The 6,811-nt window shown below is 46.6% G+C and overlaps 1 pseudogene; it reads right to left on the reverse strand.

The window, feature by feature from the left end:
* Nucleotides 1–6,379: 6,379 nt before the first annotated feature.
* On the reverse strand, nucleotides 6,380–6,498 carry LOC136649915 (5S ribosomal RNA; annotated as a pseudogene).
* Nucleotides 6,499–6,811: the final 313 nt, after the last annotated feature.

Consider the following 6,811-nt stretch of genomic DNA (forward strand, 5'->3'; position numbering starts at 1 on the left):
AAGGTGCCCCAGCCCCATAATCATCTTAGTCGCTCTCTTTTGCACCTTTTCCATTTCCACTATGCCTTTTTTGAGATGCGGCGACCAGAACTGGACACAATACTCCAGGTGTGGCCTTACCATCAATTTGTACAACGGCATTATAATACTAACCGTTTTGTTCTCAATACCCTTCCTAATGATCCCAAGCATAGAATTGGCCTTCTTCACTGCCGCCGCACATTGGGTCGACACTTTCATCGACCTGTCCACCACCACCCCAAGATCTCTCTCCTGATCTGTCACAGACAGCTCAGACCCCATCAGCCTATATCTAAAGTTTTGATTTTTTGCCCAATGTGCATGACTTTACACTTACTGACATTGAAGCGCATCTGCCATTTTGCTGCCCATTCTGCCAGTCTGGAGAGATCCTTCTGGAGCTCCTCACAATCACTTCTGGTCTTTACCACTCGGAAAAGTTTTGTGTCGTCTGCAAACTTTGCCACTTCACTGCTCAACCCTGTCTCCAGGTCATTTATGAAGAGGTTGAAAAGCACCGGACCCAGGACAGATCCTTGGGGCACACCGCTTTTCACCTCTCTCCATTGTGAAAATTGCCCATTGACACCCACTCTCTGCTTCCTGGCCTCCAACCAATTCTCAATCCACGAGAGGACCTGTCCTCTAATTCCCTGACTGTGGAGTTTTTTCAGTAGCCTTTGGTGAGGGACTGTGTCAAACACCTTCTGAAAGTCCAGATATATAATGTCCACGGGTTCTCCCGCATCCACATGCCTGTTGACCTTTTCAAAGAATTCTATAAGGTTTGTGAGGCAAGACTTACCCTTACAGAAGCCATGCTGACTCTCCCTCAGCAAGGCCTGTTCGTCTATGTGTTTTGAGATCCTATCTTTGATGAGGCATTCCACCATCTTACCCGGTATGGATGTTAGGCTGACCGGCCTATAGTTTCCCGGGTCCCCCCTCTTTCCCTTTTTAAAAATAGGCGTGACATTTGCTATCCTCCAATCTTCTGGTACCGTGGCCGTTTTGAGGGACAAGTTGCATACCTTAGTCAAGAGATCTGCAACTTCATTCTTCAATTCCTTAATAACCCTTGGGTGTATGCCATCAGGGCCCGGTGACTTATTGATCTTTAATTTATCAATGAGGTCTGAAACATCTTCTCTTTTAACCTCTATCTGACTTAACTCCTCGGTTAGGAGGGGCCATTCGGGCAGCGGTATCTGCCCGAGGTCTTCTGCCGTGAAGACAGATGCAAAGAACTCATTTAATTTCTCTGCCATCTCTAAGTCTCCTTTTATCTCCCCTTTCCCTCCCTCACCATCCAGAGGGCCAACCGCTTCTCTGACGGGTTTCCTGCTTCTAACATATTTGAAGAAGCTTTTATTATTCCCCTTAATGTTGCTGGCCATGCGTTCCTCATAGTCTCGCTTGGCCTCCCATATCACCTTCTTACATTTCTTTTGCCACAGTTTATGTTCCTTTTTATTCTCTTCATTAGGGCAAGACTTCCATTTACGGAAGGAAGCTTCCTTGCCCTTCACAGCCTCTCTAACTTGGCTGGTTAGCCATGCGGGCACTCTCCTGGATTTAGTGGAACCCTTCTTTCTTTGCGGTATACACCTCTGCTGGGCCTCTATTACTGTTGTTTTAAGCAGCCTCCATGCACTCTGGAGAGACTGGACTCTTTTTACCCTCCCTTTCAACCTCCTTCTAACCAGCCTCCTCATTTGAGGGAAGTCCGCCCGTCGGAAGTCAAGGGTTTTTGTTAGAGATTTGCCTGGTATTCTTCCCCCAACGTGCATGTCAAAACGGATCACAGCATGATCACTGTTCCCCAATGGCTCAGTAACGTTTACATCTCTAACCAGGTCCTGCGTACCGCACAAAATTAAATCCAGAGTCAACTGTCCTCTGGTGGACTCCGTGACCAGCTGATCTAAGCCACAGTCATTTAGCACGTCAAGAAATCCGGTTTCCTTATCGTGACCAGAACACAAATTGACCCAGTCAATATGAGGATAATTGAAGTCCCCCATGATTACAACCCTGTCCTTCCTTGTCACCTCCCTGATCTGTTTCCTCATTTCAAGGTCCCCATCAGATTTCTGGTCTGGAGGACGATAGCACACCCCCAGTATTACATCGCTGCACAAGCCTGGTAATTTAACCCACAGAGATTCTACGGTGGAGTCGGACCCACCTTCAATCTCTACTTTGCTGGATTCTATCCCTTCCTTAACATAAAGGGCCACCCCACCTCCAACACGCCCCTGCCTGTCCCTCCTGTAGAGTTTATAGCCCGGGATTGCGGTATCCCACTGATTCTCCGCATTCCACCAGGTTTCCGTTATGCCCACTATGTCAATATTTTCCCTTGTCACCAGACATTCCAGTTCTCCCACCTTTGCTCGTAGACTTCGGGCATTCGCATAAAAGCATTTATACACGGAATGCCCCAGGATGGGCTGCTTATTCGCTCCTTTGTCCCCGCATCCTCTCATTTTGCCAAACCGTCTATCACATCCCATCTCCCTACCTTTCCCAATTTCTTCTCCTACCCTGCCTTTGTCTTGTTGTTCTCTAACCTCCCCATCCTCATCCCATAGGGATGAGGAGTCCCGAACCGGATGCCCCTCGGCTCCTGTCGGCATTCCCCCAGGGATCAGTTTAAAAGCTGCTCTGCCACCTTTTTAATGTTATGCGCCAGCAGTCTGGTTCCATTCTGGTTCAAATGGAGCCCGTCCCTCTTGTACAGGCCCCGCTTGTCCCAAAACGTTCCCCAGTGCCTAACGAATCTAAACCCCTCCTCCCTACACCACCGTCTCATCCACGCATTGAGACCCCTGATCTCCGCCTGCCTAGCTGGCCCTGCGCGTGGAACAGGTAGCACTTCAGAGAACGCTACCTTTGAGGTCCTGGCTTTCAGCTTCCTGCCTAAAAGCCTAAATTTGGCCTCCAAGACCTCCCAGCTACACTTGCCCACGTCGTTGGTGCCGACATGCACCACAGCCGCTACCTCTCCCCCAGCACTGTCTACTAGCCTGTCTAGACGAGAAGTGATGTCCGCAACCTTCGCATCAGGCAGGCAAGTCACCATGCGGTCCTCACATCCGTCGCAAACCCCCCTCTCTATGTTTCTAATAATCGAATCCCCCACTACAAGAAGCCCCCGACCCCCCTCCCGCCAAGGATTGCCAGGATTGTTGATTGCCGCCGAGGATTGTTGATTGCCAGGAAGGTCTTTTTTATCCAACCCCTTTTTGGAAGTCTTCCGAGACATCTTCTCTAGATTTTTTTCAGCTATAGCCCAATGAAATCTCAAACTAGCATTACTAATAGATGAGCTTATTAACCCCTTGTGTGACTACCCCACGTGATATCTTTAAAGTCACAGTTTAATTAGTGCATCAGCATGAAGCATGGCTGACATCCAAACTGGCCATATGGCACAACACTTTGGGAGTCTTCTGTATGCCCACAGGGCACAAATGTGTTTATTGAAATTTCAAAATGTATTTACCAATGAAGAAAGAAAATAATTCACAACATATCCCCAGTGTATAAGCAAGGAGAAGCAGAATTTTATCACTAATGCTGCCCATGTGTTGTGAACATCTTTGCCCTCATTAAATACATCCCATATACAGAAAATTTTCATACATTTTTCTGAAAGTTGCAAACAGATTAATGGGAGTTGGGGGGGTAGGGGGCGGAAGGCAGGTATTGGGAAAAAGAGAAAGGCCTTCCCTATTACCAAAGCAAATTGAACTTTCAATTCAGTTCTAAGTAGTTGACCAGTTGGGGAGGAGGGTGGATACATGGATACCTTTTAAAAGGAGTGCAGTATTAGTTGATATCATCCACTACTAGATGTGTATCTTAAGAGAGAAGTCATCCTACCATGCTGCAGTACTTTCAAAGGGATATACAACTGAATATATCCTCCTCCTCATTCCTTAGCTGGTGTTTTGGGAGCAGACTGTCCTCTCAACCAACACACTGCTGTAGTTGCTGCTGGGATCCGTGTGTCATTCATGACATTCTTCCACTCTTTGCTATTGTGCCGATGTTTCAATGGTCAGTCAAAGATTGTTAACCATGTCAATGGTCAATCGCTGGTTCCTTAGGTTTTCCTCAATGTGTTTGATTCATGTTTTCTTCGCTGCTCCCTGATGAACAATCCAGAAGGCAGTCACTCACACCAGAGGAGCTTGTGTGGAAGCCAACTGATGTTCATTCTGCAGATGTGGCCAAACTATTGTAGTCTGTTTTTTTTTTTCCATTTGTTTTTTGACAAGTTGATGATCACACCATATCCAAATTATCTTGTTATGATGGTGATCGTAAAGAGAGACACCCAGGATTTGTCTCAAGCATTACATTTGGAAGACCTGGATCTTGTTCTTGTCATGGAGCAGAGTTCATTTTTTTGATCCATGTAGGAGAATTGGCATGATCAGGGTTTGGAAGAGGCAAACTTTAGTCTTGATGGAGATAATTGGCCTTCTTCCAGAGGCAAATGCTGCTGTTTCATGGCCAATCCTGCTGTGAACTTCGGTGATGGATGCCACTTTTTTTCTCCTGTACCAGTGATCTCAGGTATTTTAATTCCTGAACCTGCTCAATTTGGGCTCCATTGAGGTGGTCATAACTTTGATCTTATCCACATTGATTCTTGGGCTGTAGGATTGGGTGATGTGGGCAATGCGGTAAATGATGTTGGTGGCCTCTGCATCTGTGTCAGCAAATATGGCACTATTGTCTGCTAACATCAAGTCAGTCAGGAAGTTGTCTACATCGTACTGCACTCCATGCCTGTCCTTGAATGCTTTCCTCATAATGACATCAATAATGATATTGAAAAGCAGGGGAGAAGCAGAATCTCCCTGGTGGACACTAGTTTGGATGGGAAATTGGTTGGCTAATTCATTTTCCAGTAGGCTTCCCATTCCACTTTCAACTTTTGTCTGACATCTTTGTACAGTTTCCAGTATTGTTCAGAGTCAGGAGAGTGGTTGCAATTTGTTTGCTCTCAGTGACAACATAACGCGCCTAGATCTGATTGGCTACCTGTGCCATGTTCATGTTCATCTCTGGTTGGCTAGAAAAATGCAGGGAAGAAGAAAGGAGCCCGAGGCATGGTATCAAGTCAGCAATATACGAGGGATGTGAACAGGCTCAATATAAAAGTAAAACACAACTAAAGTCTTGTGGGGGGCTTGCATGCCTAGTTAGCCCACTTTGTGCATTGGAACTGCAACTTCTGAAAATTTGGGGGGAATTCTGCATGCTGGAGGTCTTCCTGAGGTAAGGGTACATTAATCCTCTTTCCCTGAGGAATGTTGCAGCATTCCTCAATGGGGCACCTTGGAGCGGCGCCTGCTAAATCACTGACACAAGTCCACATTGAACTGTATCAGCAGATCAGGCCTGGGAAGGGAGATAGGATACAGTGTGAACCACTGCCAACAATCCTGTCCCACTCCTGGGCCCAATCCACACCCAACCCAGTTGCCACCCTCCCCAGTTCCAGTACACCCTCTCTCTGCCCTTCCTCTCCTTTCCCCCACACCTGTGCAGCCTGACATGGAACTTACCATGTCCAGAATGTGCTGCTCCCTGTGCTGGTGCTGTCAAGATGGTAGAGGCCTTCCTGCCAGCCATCAGACTGGCAACTGCTAACTGGTGCGCTGGCTCAGAGGGTCGATCAGATTATGCCATAAATACAGAGGAAGAGATGGCCCAATTGGTGGTGCTGCAGATGTCATGTGCCTGGTTTACAGTAGGTGCTTAGTGGGGCGCTTATGAAAGTGACTCTGGTGCAGCTGCTACACTGGTCTTATTGGTCAGGGATCAGGAATCAAGGGTGAGGTTCGCCCCCTGGCTGGAATGCCAGGTGACACAACTGAAGGGGTCCTAGTGCAGCTGCCAGTCATTTCTGTTCCCTTTGAGAGAACAGCCCCTAGACAAGAAAGGCACCTACCCTGCTCATCTGAGAGACGTACTTACATATTGAGTATCATGAATTACCATATTCGTGTCCCTGAAGTAGTGGCCTGCATAGCACTTCTGCGTGAGTACTAGCTTCCAACTATCTTTTGATCTGTTCAGGAATGAGTTTCCCTAAAGAATGTTAGCCAATCAAGAGACAAATTTCATAAGCCAGGTTATTGAAAGTTGATTGGGGTTACTTCTACCCAGGTTCCCACAGCAGGACAGCAAAGTCTCCATGACAGAGAGCCTCAAATGAAGGGAAAGAAACTTGACAATAATTTTTTTTCTTAATAGCGCATGGGTGGAGTGTGTGTGTGTTTGCAAATTGGAGTCATTGTCTGGTTGGCAACCTTCAGTCTCGAAAGACTATGGTGTAAGCCTACAGCACCTGGTATTCTGAGGCGGTCTCCCATCCAAGTACTAACCAGGCGTGACCCTGCTTAGCTTCCAAGATCAGATGAGATTGGGCATGTACAGGGTAACAGTGTGATGAACTTTTGAAATTGAAAATTACATCCTTGTCTTAAATTTTACACCTAAGTGTTGCACTCTTTGCATCCACAAGAGATGTATAGCCTTGATCTAGCTCTACTTGTGTGCAACTAAACATGTACAGCATATAGTGATATCAGATGGTGATGCACCCCTCTATCTGTATGAAAAGAAGTTTTTCAGTCTGTTTCTCCATATGGGCCCCTTCCTAGATTGAGGCAAAATATGTTATCTGTTTGCTCCATAGTTAAAGAACTGGAAAGTTCTGTACTGATGCTATTTAAGAGTGGCCTTGTCACATTCTTCTTTGGTTTCC

Source organism: Tiliqua scincoides, chromosome 4, assembly GCF_035046505.1.
Source record: "Tiliqua scincoides isolate rTilSci1 chromosome 4, rTilSci1.hap2, whole genome shotgun sequence".
Lineage (NCBI taxonomy): Eukaryota > Metazoa > Chordata > Lepidosauria > Squamata > Scincidae > Tiliqua > Tiliqua scincoides.